Consider the following 10,972-nt stretch of genomic DNA (forward strand, 5'->3'; position numbering starts at 1 on the left):
GTGAAACAAGGGGACAGTACCACAGCAGATCACCTCTAAAAGCCTTTGAAATGCAAACACACTGGCCCTGGCCCACTGGAGCACCACCCAAGTATTTCATGGCTCCAGGCAGGAGGCTGCACTCTTTTCTCCAAGTTTCTGTTCCTAAGAGGTTATAACCCTGAGTCAGAAATTACCATAACTGACCCTGGGGCTGGGGTGGGGGGTGGGTGGGGGAGTTGGGGGTGAAGGCCGGGCATGGGAAATCACTTCCCCCAGGGGACTACTCCCACCACCGCAGAACTGACCTCCGAACCTGCACCTGAGACTGGTTCTAGGCCTGAGCTTTGCACCCTCCTAGACACGGGGGCACAGGGCACCATCCTGGACAAAGGGCCACTGGGCACCCTCCTGGACAAGGGGGTGCTGGACGTGGTGTCCACGGATCTGCCTCGTGGGGCCTGTACAGTGAAGTCCCATGAAAACCGGGGTCTGGGTAAGGACACAGATGGCCCACAGAGGCACAATGTCTTCCTCCACATCTTAATTTTGTTTCCTTGGTTCCATTAGGAAAATATACTGAACAAGGAAAGGTAAAACCAACAATAATCCCACACAGTTTTAAAAATGGTATAAAATTAGAAAAACATCTTCTTCCTGGTGTCCTTGGCCCCTAATGCCTGCCCCCACAATGTCAACCCCAGGGGTAACTGTTCACACTGTTTGCCACATTTTCCTTGTGTTTCTACACATTATATTTATTTTACAAAAAGGTAAGCATGCTGAATTGTTGGGCTGGAGGCTCCTTCTCCTACTTCACTTCCCAGTACACACTGGCCTGGGGACTGTTACTCGCCTGGACTCAGCTTGCATCGGCTCATTCCGCCTCCTCAGATGGACCTGTACCTTCTTGTCCAATATATTTTGGCTTCCTGTGGACACCCTCTCAGGGACATACAAGTGTTGACAAGACTCCGCTTGTGAGCATGCAGGACAGGGTGCTGTATCACCCAGCAAAGCAGGATCTCTGCACACGATGCCCCCAGCATAGGCTGAGCATCCCAGGGGCAGAAAGAAGGGGTCTCACTTACCCAGCAGCCTCTATCAGGAAGGAGGTGTGAGAACTTCTGCTGACAGAGAATGAGAACTTTCAGAGCAGAACAGGTTGCCCATTGTAGTCAAATGCTAAGGCATCTTTACAAAGTCCCGGGTAAGGCTTGGAGACCACCGGGCTCTGTGTTGCTGTCACTTCCTGCTTGGGCAAGTGATCCACCTGCCAACTCTCAAGGTTGCCTTTTTTTTTTTTTTTTTTTTTCAGAGAGAGAGAGAGAAAAAGAGAGCATGAGTGGGGGAGGAGGAGGGAGAGGGAGACAAACTTCATCAAACTCCCTGCTGAGCACTGAGCTTGGAGAAACCACCTGGGGCTCCATCTCAACAACCCTGTGGTCATGCGCCGAACCGAAGCCAAGAGTTGGACGCTGAACTGCCTGAACCCCCAGGACCCCTCTCAATGTTGCCTTTTTACAGAATTGGAATAGAGAGAGCTCTTACCCAAAGGCGGATGTCCAGGCGGGACACCTGGCCGTCTGTAGCGATCGCTTGGGGAGCGGATATATTAAAGGCCATATTTCTGAAGCCACCCACATTTAACCGAGGCTGTCTCCTCAGAGCCTGGGATGGATCGGCTCGCTGCCATGGGCGGTCCTGTTCTCAGCCACTGGCCCCAGGTGCCTGGTGGGAGCCCTGGGAACAAATCGGGACCTCGGGGATGGGGCAATTGAGTATTTCTGTTATGTTCTGCATGACCCGATATCTTGAGCTCAGCCTGTCCTGTCCTGAGTTGTTCTGTGTGAAGGGAGAGGCGCCCTGTAAGGAGGAGCTCCAGCCCCCCCACCCACAGGAACCCATCACTGGGGGCCTCCCCATCACCACTGGCCTAGGAGCGGGTGCTGTGGTCACAGATACAGGCACTGAGCCTGGGGCTGTGTCTGCATGTGGTTGATGAGAGGGGCTGAGAACTGCTGTGTGGTTTTTTATATTTGGTTGGGTTAGGATGTTAGCATCCCATTCTTACTGGGCCAGTGGAGGTTGGCCAGTCCCAACGAGATGGGAATAAGGGTGGCCCCTTTGGTAAGTGAACAGGATCCCTGCGGTGGACAGACGCCCAAAGGGCAAAGGGTGGCTGGAACAGTAAAGATAACAATGTTGCCATAACAGGGGCCGTCTCACCAGATGCCTTGTGATGGGAACATAGTCTAGCGGACTTGCTCCTGGACTGGAAGTCAAGTCCACAGTAAAGTCTGCTGAGGCATGACCATTGAGGGCAGGGGAAGATGCAGCCTACATGCAGGAGTAAAGTTGGTGCCCATGATGCCGGAGGCGGTGGTGAGAACAAGGGAGCAGGGTGCTGGATGTGTTGTGTGCAAAGCAGAAGCTGTGTCCTAGGAGCAGTGAGCTCTGTAACAAGAGGTCCCTACCCTGTGAGGTCCAGGTGGGTCAAGCTGGGATGACACAAGAAATGCCTCTAGTGGTTGGTGTGGCTTAAAATCCATTGTTCAGCTTGTCATAAAGGCCAAGTGCTGCCTGGTATCAGGCAGTGGGCAGGGGACTCACTCAGTTTTACAAGCATTTGATAGAGGCAGGGTCTGAGAGGCAGTTAGCTATTCCAGAAACATAGTACTCTGTATGATTGTCAGGGTCGCTTAGCAAGAGGCATGTGTGCAACTCGGCCTCCAGGCTACTGCTGCCATAGTCACAGCCCCCTGAGGGCAGAGGCCATCTGGGAGGGGAACGTCCCAATGTCCAAGAGGTCACTGCACATTGTCCCCATCATTTTCTCAGGCTAGGGTGATGTCCAAGGTGCTGGTGTACTTGGGGGTACACTGGTGGGGGCCAACCCAGTGGAGGGTGGCCTACTCAGGAGGAGACCCACGCAGAGCTGGTGTGTCTGGCTGGTGTCAGATCCTGAGTCTACCTGTGAGGGGCCGAGGTCAGGGTGGCATTGTAAGTGTGGTCTCTATGGCCAGGTGAGTGGATCTCAGGGAATTCCATCTGGTCGTTGGGCGTGCGGCTTGCAAAGGAGCATGAGGCATCCATGACCAAGTTTTGTGAAGACTCTATCCACGGTGCATGTAGATTCTGGACACGTTGATGGGCTAATTGTAGGGACATTTGTGGATGGCAGCTTTGCAATCTGAGACTGCTCCGTTAAACTCTGGCAGATGGTCAAAGCATACCCTGCCAGCCAGATGGCCTAACTTGGTCATGCTGGGAGGACATTCCACCAGGGGTATGACTGGAGGCAGGGTATCAGGAGGAGTAGCTCATTTAAACCTTGCCTCATGGCTCCATTTAATGAGAGGGAGGTGAGCTCTGGGTCAGAACCCATGCCCGGTGGCACGCCAGCTGAAGCCCTTCACCTGTGTCCTATGGCACTTGGTCCCCAGCCACCTGCGATGCACTTGTGCACCTGGCTGATTCTGTCTCAGTACATCTTCCAGGACAGGTTAGGGCCCAGGGGTCCCTTGGCAGTCCTGCCATCCAGGCTGTGCAGACGAGAAGGTTGCCACAACAAAGCACAGCATTTACACTTGACCAACTGGCAGGGCCTCTTCGGGACCAGTGGTCTGGGTACTGACCAGAAGCACAGGGTGGCTGGGGTCATTCACTCCTCAGGGTCATTCACCCCTCTATCTACAGTGGGCTGGGGGCTTGGCCCACATCTGCCAACAGCAACCACTAAGTTCCAGGGCTCCTTAGTGGATTCCATTTCTCAGTGGGACAGGCATGTAGACTTCTTTTCTTCTCCCTGAGATCCACAAGGTCCTGCTAGTGGGTCCTATAATTTCAATCTCCTGCAAAAGTTTTGATGCATTTGTTTAAATTGACCAGTTATTATAACACAAATGTGAGGTAACACCATTGGCCATAGCTTTGCAGCTGGTCCTAGAAATCACCACCTGGACCAAGTAAATCTATATAATCATGACCTCGAAGCAATTTGCTTGGCCTTCTAGTATAAGAGGGTCGTATCACAAAATCTGCCCTCAATCAGGTCACCAGTTCAAAAAATCAAAACAAAATAAAACAATTGTGATAGTGAGGAGAGCATCCTCTGGTGATGGGTGTGAGGATGTCCTCCCTGGTATGTATGTGTGGTTCCCTGTGGCACACTCACAGGAAGTCCTGGGGGAAACTGGAACTTGGTGTGGTGGTTTTGGGGTCCTGAGAGCTGGGACTTGAGCAAGACTAGAGCTTAGGGCAAAACTTCTGTCCTAGGAGACTCCCTTTGTTTAAAAGCTTGAGGGGCATGTCTTTGAGTAGACCATGTGCCTGTCTGTAACCAGGCTGCTAAGGACCAGTGAGCAGGGTGGAAGCTCCACAAGATGCCATGTTCTAGAGCCCACGACTGAACAGCCTGGGAGGTGAGATAGGCTCCTTGATCTCAACCTGGGACGTCTGATGTGCCAAAAGAAGGAGCATAGACCTGGGAGAGAAGGGGGTAGTGCGTCAGCAGCGGAGTCTCCAGAGGAGCAGCCAGCGGGAGTCCAGTGGAGGTGCCCAGATCAGGGTGGTGTGCCTATTGTCTCCAGCAGAGGGCCGCTCACCAACATGCTCTGTCACCCTGGGGCATGTGCCCTCTCCTGGAAGCCAATTAGGTACCAGTAAGAGACAACTAGATGCCACTACTTTGCTTAGAGCCAGGTGAGGGGCTGCCTATGCCTGTGTGCCCTGTCGGGGCTGCCATACTGAGTGACTCGGGGTAATGGGCCCAGTCTTCTAAGGGGGAATAGCTATGTTGAGGCTGTCTGGTACCCCAGGAGGTGGCGCATGTGGGATCTTGGAACAGGCATGTAATTTGGATGAGGAGTCTGCGGCATGACTACAAGATGCTTCCAGTGCAGAGACACATGTGGCCATCATCAGCATGCGAGAATTGGCTGTCTCTATCAAATGAGATGCCCCAGGGAGGATCGTCCAAACCAGGCTGCTGACCTGTTGCGTACCACACAGGAGTCAACAGTATATGCTCCTGGGAGTCTCATTTCCATGGCCTGTGTAGAGCCAGGCACACTGCTGCCAGTTCTTTCAGGACAGCCTTCTTCAACCAGGGGTATGCTGTCATCTGGATGGTATACCCTGGCCTTCAGTGGGCGGCCTTCCATACATGGTGGCGCTGCCATCCGCCTTCCATACATGGTGCCACCCCCACCAGCCAGGAACCACTGGCTTCCTTTCCGTGTCATACAGTTGATGCCATAGGCCCCCCAAGCTGCTAGAGGGGCTGCTGGTAGGGGTGCCACAGGTAGCACCTCCACATCAGTGGTCAGGGGGCTGAGTGTGGGGGAAGGCATATCCTCCTGTAATCTGAAAAAAAATTCAACAGTGAGGCCTCAGTGGCTATGCTGAGCCAAAGAGGATGAGAACTTGTGTGACAGGGAGACTGGGCTATGAACCTACAAATGCCTCTGTCTCTAAAAGAGCCCAGTAGGCTGCTAAAATTTGGCAATTGAGTGGCATGTACCAGGCTGTTTGGGTCAGGTTTGGTCCAGAACCCCGTGGGGAGCCAGGCAGAATTGTGCTTAGTTGGGAGACTCCCTGAGGCATAGTCGATTGTGGTCAGTGATTGAACTTGGAAGTCTGATCCCAGAGGGGCAAAGGGCAGTGCCAACTATATGGCAGTTTGCTGAGGTTCTCCTCAAGGAAGGAAGCCAATTTGCAAGCAATGGCATAGTAGGGTTAAGCTTCCATAGGGTGAAGAGACCTAACATATGCTCACCTACCATAGTGTAGTGGGAAGGCCAACTGTGAGGAGTTGAGGTTTACAGTGAGAGGAGACTCATGGTCCTCAGCTGCCCACAGTATGCCAACAAACTGGACAGAGTGGCTGGTCCTTAGATGTTATTCAGAGCAGTGGCTCATCTTCTCTGCTATACATGTTGTGCTGTTCAGTATAAGTCTTCCTGGAGAGCATCTCAGGATCCCTGTAGCAGAATGTCCTCTATATGATGCTAAAGGCCGCAGCGGATTAGTTTGAATGGATTTAGATCTCGTCTGCATAGGTTATATGAGACACAGAGCTGTGTAGGTAACCTTGTCGGCAGCCAAGGAAAGGTGCATCAAGAGTGTCTGAAAGTGAAAGCAAATCAATGTTGTGAGTCTTTACTGATAAGAATAGAGTAAAACACATTTGTTAGATCTCCGTCTACAATGTAGGGACCCTGAGCTTTTTTTGGTGTCATCTATCATATCTGTCTTACTAGAAATGGGAACCTTAATGGCAGGAACCTATGCATTTACATTTCCAGAGTCAGTTGGTAGTCTCCATTCCTTGGCAGCCAGTTTAACACTGGCCAGATGGGGCTATTATAGGGTGAGGTGATGGGCTGATGACTCCAGGGTCAAGCATCTCTGTAATGATGGGCCAAAGGCCCTGTGTACCTTGCTTTGACCAACATTGGGCACATTGCCTATTTGCACTGGAGAAGGAGCTGGACAGGTTCCCCTTTGGCAGTTCCCATGAAGAACACCAGGAATTTAGGTTTATTCCAGTAGGTATGTGTTGAATTATAATCTTCTTGGACCTTCCCTGGTGAAATCAGAAACTGGCCTTGCATTCAGAGGGCAGAGAGAGACTGTAGAAAGAGACAGGTCACTTCAGGTTGGTAGGTGGCAGTTTTAATAAGCAAAGAAAACTCACATATGAGGCTTGTCTTGAGCAGCAGTGGGATAAATGGATCCCCACACCTGTTTGCCAAATCTTAAAAGTTTATTTATAAAGACGCCTCACTGGGTTCAGTCACATAAATGGTGCAGGTGTGTTCTCCACACCACATCACCATCTCACAGCTATATCTTTGGAACAGCCTCTTGGATCGCAGGAAAGCCAAGTGGAACCCACATTCCAAGGACAGGAGGGGGTGAGGAGTGCCCAGGTCCAACTCACAGGTCAACCAGTAGTCACATCTTTTTGATGACATTCCCCAACAATGTGTTATACTTGTAACAAGAAGAGAGAGCCAAGGGGCCACCAGCACTAGCAGCTATTTTTTGGAAATATGGCACCACAGGCACATCCAGTTTGATTTGTACTCTCTCTGGTAGGCTGTCCAAGGCTCCCTTTGGGAATTTAGGAGGGTTATCTGATATTACCATGACTCAGGCTCCTGTGACTAAAAGAGTCAGGAATATGGTTACTACCTTTGTTGCAAGGGACCACCAGAGTCATCAATGGACGGTTGTTCCCAGGAAGTGGGTCAAGCTTCTCCTAGCTGCTGAGTCCTTAGGATAAGGCTGTGGGGGCTTCCAAGCTCCCAGATCAGAGAAAATTTCAGGGGAAGAGTAGACTTCAGGATCCTCTGAAGGTCTCTCAGCCATTGAGATTGGGCTCTGTTGTGAGGTGATCACTAGATAAGAGAGAAGATCTTGCACCAGGGCTGCACAGCTATGAGCTCAATGGGGACCCCAAATTGGCAGAGCTGTGGTATAAAGCCCCTTGCTATTTAGAATCATCCTGGGCTTTGCTTCCAGTGTAGGTGGTATGTAGCTTAGGACCTGGAGGTGGGAAGGGCACTCTGGGAGGTGGGATGGGAGACCTGGGACCTGATGGCTGGCCTTTAGGTTTTGGGCCACTAGAGTACTGCAGATTCTGAGTCTGAGTGAGCATATCCCTCTGTGGCTATTTCCATTAGGCTTCCCTAGCAGTATAGGAGGTAACCCAAAAGTACACGAGTGCTGCCCTGTAATTTAGGGAGGGGGATGCTCCCTGTAAGAATTCTCTGGAGGAGGGGTTGGTATCTTCAGGATTGGAGGTATCCAGGTCATTTGGAATGCTGTGTTCAAAGAAGTGATAGAAAGCTAGGAAGATCAAGGAGTAGGAAGGCCTTAAGCATGCTTCCTCCCATGGATACAACTAGATAACACTCACATCAGCATAAATTCACCAGAAACCAACCTGAAGACTAACAGAACAAACTCCACAACCAAAGATAGAGAAGAGGCCACATGAAGAAAGTGGGAAGGGCAGAGAACATAATGGACTATGGCCACGAGGAGGGAGCTGGTAGTATGGAGAAGGGTGAAAAACAGACTTTCGCACAGAGGAGCCCTCGAACCAGAAGGATGAATCCCCATATTTGGCTTTGAAAGCAAGAAGGGTCAAATCTTGTGAGTTCTTATAACCAGCAGGATGTAAAGCCTGATACTTTAAAAATCAGTGGGCTTAGCTCCGGGAGAGCCTGGAGGGCATTAGGAAGTGGAGTACCTATCATTAAAGAGGCAGCACAACAAACCATCTGTGAAGGTACAGCCCTAAAACCAGCAGTTTGAAAAACACTGGGGGCAGATGGGAGGGAGGGTGATTTACTCATCTCAGAGTGTGGCCCAGAGAGACGAGGATCACAGGGAGACCTCCCCTTAGGTAGAGGGGAACTGGCAGGCATCATTTCCTTCCCCTACCGAGTGTAAACACAGGGACACTTGTGGGAACCAGCACCAACACTTACTACCTAACTTACACCAAACCCTGTCCCCCATCCCCCACCCCCACTTGCACTTGTGTGGATCTGCCTTTTCCCAGTCACATTTACCTCAGCCCCAGCATTGCAGGCTCCTCCCACAGAAGACCAGAGCAAATCCCACTAATACCTGAGTCACACATTTTGCTGGACCTCAGTTCCAGCAACAGCAGGTCTCTTTTGCAAGCAGACCACTACACACCTTGTTAAAATAAGCCCCACTCACTGGGAACTAAACACTGCCCATGACAAAGTATGCCTCTGCAAATGAATGGACTGAAGGGAAAAGTGGCCAGGACTTAATAGCAGAGCACATGCAACACACATAGGAGACACTCCCTCAAGCGCCAGGCCCTGAGGAATAAGACACTGCACTGCAGGGCACTATAGGACATCTTTATAAAGACATTACTGTCAAGAGCAAGAAATGTAGCTGACTTCCCTAACACACATAAACAGACACAAAGAGTTGAAAAAATGAGACAGAGAAATATGTCCCAAATGAAAAAACAGGACCAAACCACAGCAAGAGACCTGAGTGAATTGGAGAAAAGTAATATGCCTAATAGACGATGTAAAGTAATGATCATGAAGATACTCACTGGACCTGAGAAAAAGATTGGAGGACATTCAGTGAGACCCTTAACATAGAGATTAAAAAGAGCCAATCAGAAATGAAGAATACAATAAATGAAATGAAAAATACACTTGATGGAATAAATTCCAGGTTAGAGGAAGCCAATGAATGAATTAAGGATTCATTCCTTAATTGGAATTGAGGACCTGGAAGAGAGAGTAATGGAAAGTAAACAAACTGAGCAAAGGAGAGGAAAGAAAATTATGCAAATTGAAAATAGTTTTAGAGAACTCAAAGACACCTTTAAGTGCAAGAACAATCACATTATAGGGATCTCAGAAGAAGAAAGAGAGAAAAGGGGGCAGAAAATCTACCTAAAGAAATAATAGCTGAAAACTTCCCTAATCTGGGAAAGGAAACAGAAATACAGATCCAGGGGGTACAGAAATCCCCTCAACATTCAACCCAAGGAAGTCTACACCAAGATACATAGTAATTAAAAAGGCAAAAAATAACAGGGCACCTGGGTGGCTCAGTGGTTGGGCATCTGCCTTTGGCTTAGGGCATGATCCTGGGTGGGGTCCTGGGATTGAGTCCCACATCAGGCTCCCTGCAGGGAGCCTGCTTCTCCCTCTGCCTATATCTCTGCCTCTCTCTGTGTATCTCTCATGAGTAAATAAATAAAATCTTTAAAAAATATAAATAAAATGCCAAAAAATAGCAAGAAAGAAAAAAATTAAAAGCAGCAGACAAAAAGAAGACAGTTACAAATAAGAGAAACCATAAAAGGCTATGAGTGGAATTTTCAGCAGAAACTTTGCAGGCAAGAATAGAGCAGCATGATATATTCAAGGTGCTGAAAGGGGAGAAAAATGCAGCCAAGAATACTCTACCCAGTATGGCTATTATTCAGACTAGAAGAAGAGATAAAGAGTTTCCCAGACAAAAACTAAAGGGTCGTGACAACTGAACCAGCCCTGCAAGAAATATTAAAGAGGACTGTGAGTGGAAAGGACAAATCATAAATGAGTGTATGAAAAATAAGTATATCTGTAAAAACCAATCGGGATCCACAAAGTAAAAGAATGTAAAATATAACACCATATACCTAAAATGTAGTGAGGAGAAGAGTAAAGGATGTGTTCACTCTTAAATAGCCATCAACTTAATATAGACTGTTGTATGCAGAAGATGTTACATACAAACTGAATGGTAACCACAAATCAGAAACCACTAATAGATATGCAAAGAATAAGGAGGAAGGAAATCCAAGTATATCACTAAAGAAAACCATCAAATCACTTAAGAGAGAAAGAGAAGAAAGAATCAGAGAAAATTTTCAGAAACAACTACAAAACAAGTAACAAAATGTCAATAAATACATAGCTATCAATAATTATTTTGAATATAAATGGACTAAACACTCCAATGAAAAGACAGAGGGTGACAGTGAATAAAAAACCAAGACCCATCTATATATGCTGTCTACTCATTTCAGACCTAAAGACCCATGAGGATTGAAAGCAAGGGGATGGAGAAATCTTTATCATGCAAATGGATGTCAAAAGAAAGGCAGGATAGCAATACTAATATGGGACAAAATAGATTTTAAAACAAAGACTATAGAAAGAGACAAAGAAAGGTATTCTATAAAGGGGACAGTCCAACAAAAAGATACAATAATTGTAAATATTTATGCACTCAACATGGGAGCACTCAAACATAAAATACTTCATAAGGAACATAAAGGAACACATTGATAATAATATGATAATACTAGGGGACTTTAACACCCCACTTACATCAATGAACATATCATCTAAACAGAATACCAACAAGGAAACAGTGGCTTTGAAAAAAATAAACAGAATTACTATGTAATCCAGTAATAATCCTATTT

General features: G+C 48.1%; 1 long non-coding RNA gene across 1 annotated transcript; it reads right to left on the bottom strand.

The window, feature by feature from the left end:
• Positions 1–732: 732 nt before the first annotated feature.
• LOC125755261 (uncharacterized) lies at positions 733–6,104 on the bottom strand. Its single transcript, XR_007411209.1, has 4 exons — positions 5,763–6,104; positions 2,209–5,346; positions 1,531–1,824; positions 733–1,272 (listed from the first exon to the last, which is right to left on the bottom strand). It is a non-coding gene; the product is annotated as an uncharacterized LOC125755261 (long non-coding RNA).
• Positions 6,105–10,972: the final 4,868 nt, after the last annotated feature.

Source organism: Canis lupus, chromosome 1, assembly GCF_003254725.2.
Source record: "Canis lupus dingo isolate Sandy chromosome 1, ASM325472v2, whole genome shotgun sequence".
Classification (NCBI taxonomy): Eukaryota; Metazoa; Chordata; class Mammalia; order Carnivora; family Canidae; genus Canis; species Canis lupus.